The sequence below is a fragment of the Echinops telfairi genome, unplaced genomic scaffold (assembly GCF_000313985.2).
Source record: "Echinops telfairi isolate 266 unplaced genomic scaffold, ASM31398v2 ScPeMD7_9;HRSCAF=40, whole genome shotgun sequence".
NCBI lineage: Eukaryota > Metazoa > Chordata > Mammalia > Afrosoricida > Tenrecidae > Echinops > Echinops telfairi.
In genome coordinates this window covers 57,790,523-57,792,935 of record NW_022103906.1, presented here as the reverse complement: position 1 = coordinate 57,792,935, position 2,413 = coordinate 57,790,523, and positions in this window count along the sequence as shown.

The following is a 2,413-nucleotide window of genomic DNA, read 5'->3' as shown; positions in this document are numbered from 1 at the left end:
TCTCTTCAGTGTTTTAGAATTTAGCGATACAAATGAGAAGCTTGGAGGTATTTGGCTTATTGACCAACTAGCTCAAATTACTGCTGTGTGGTTACCAAAGCCTGAATAATCCCATCAAGTGGTTGGCTGTATATACCATGAAATAAATATCCGAACAGAGTTTGAGAAAGCTAGATTAAAATCAAAATAGGGTCTTTGGTATACACAAAGACAAAAAAAGGACTTGAGAGTTTTAGCTATTTTACTCAAATTCATTCCTGGCTTCCCTGGCAACGCTCTGATGTGGCTCTCACAGCGAAACCCAGGTGCAAGTTTCTTCTTTCTCACCTTTCCAAATTTCATCTATTTATCTGGTGTTGCTGAGAATGCACACATCAAAACATACATCAAGTCAATACTTTGTACATGTACAATTTAGTAACATTGATGATCGCAATCTAGTTGGACAACCATTCTCAACCACTTTTTCTGAATTTTTTTCTTTCTCATTAACATAAAATCACCACCCCTGTCAGGTTCCTATCTAATCTTTTGAGTTGATATGGTCAAGTTGATCCCATCAGTATAGCTCTAAGGGGGCAAAATATTCAAGGCAAATCTTTTTAAATAGTCAATTCAAACTAATGTTCCATTTTAAAATAACTTCAGGAGATATTTTTTGGTTTCAAGCTTAAAGATTATCTCAGAGCAATAGTTTCAAAAGTTCTTCCAGCCTCCATGGATCAAGAATAATCTAGTGTCCATGAAAATTGAATTATTCGTTCTACATTTCCCTCCTTTTGATCAAGATTCATCTAAAGAATCTATGATCAAAACTTTTAGTAATAGTAAGTGGGCACCATCTCAAGGCAAAGGGGACAATTGCTCATGGAAGTAATTAGCCGCATATTCCATATACTCATCCTCTTCCTGACTCAACTTTTTCCTTTATTACTTTAGGTGAATAGGGACCAATGGTCCCTTGAATGACTTCTTAAAAGTTTTTATGACCCCACGCACTACACAATCAATTAGAATATACAAAAGAAACACTGAGCACATTATTAAGCCAATTAACATCTTCAAGTTCATCGATATTGATCAAAGGTCAAGAAAGCATTTCTTTTACTGGCTGATAGTATTCTATTGCATGTATATCCATTCATTTATTGAGGGGCAGCTAGGTTGTTTACATCTTTTGGCTATTGTGCACCGTGCTGCAATAAACGTTGGTGTACAAGTCTCTTGAGTCTTTGCTTTCCAGTCCTTAGGGAATAAACCTAGAAGTAGAACGGTTGGGTCACTTGGTGGTTGTAGCTGTACCATTTTGCATTCCCATCAACAACACAAAGGAAAAGGGTTACAATTCTCCCTGCTCATTGTCAACATTTGCTATTTTTTGTTTCTAAATTTTGAATCTTAGGCATTCCCAAACTCCCTACGGAGTCAAGTCCAACTCAGTGATCCTCTAAGGCAGGGTAGAATTACCCCTGTGGGTTTCTGAGACTGTAACTCATTATGGGAGTAGAAAGCCTCATCTTTTGCCTGAGGAGCAACAAGTGGTTTCAAACTGCTGACCTTGCAGCTCACAGCCCAATGCTTTGTTCACTATGAACACTCACTTTGGAGCTCCTTAATGGGAGTGAAGTGATATCATATTATGGTTTTGATGTTCATTTCTCTGATGGCTAAGTGTTCTGAACATCATTCATGTGATTGGTGGCCAGTTAAATGTCCTCTTTGGTGAAATATTTTTCCAAGTTCCTTGCCCATGTCATGATTAGATTTTTGTTTTATTGTTGTTGTCAAGTTGTTGAAATTTTATACAGATTTAGGTTATTAGCTTCGTATCAGATATGTTTTCTAAAGATATTCTCCAAGTCAGGAACTTGTCATTTCACTTTTTTTGTAGTCATTCATAAGCAAATTTTTAAAAACATTGATAAGGTCCAGCTTATTTATTTTGTATTTTACTGTTGTTATTAGGTAACCCATTGTTACAACCTAGGCCTGACAGTACAGTCCCCGTTTTTTCTTCTAAGAATGTTACGGCTTAATTTCCACACATAGGCTCCTAATCCATTTGAATTTGTTTTTGTGTATGATGTGTGGCCTGTATCCTATTTCATGTTTCTGCATGTGGAAATCTAATTTTCCCAGCACCATTTCTTGAAGGGATTCTTCTTTTCCAATTAACTGTACTTAGCACCCTTGTCAGTGGCCATAGATGGGTGCATGTTCCTTCTCTCCCTCTCTGTTCCACCTCACTCTCCTGTGTCTCCTTTCATGGGCTTATTGAGTCAGCTCTTCACTTCTTTTTTTTATCATTTTATTAGGGACTCATACAACTCTTATCACAATCCATGCACACATCAATTGTGTAAAGCGCATCTGTACATTCATTGCTCTCATCATTCTCAAAACATTTCCTCTC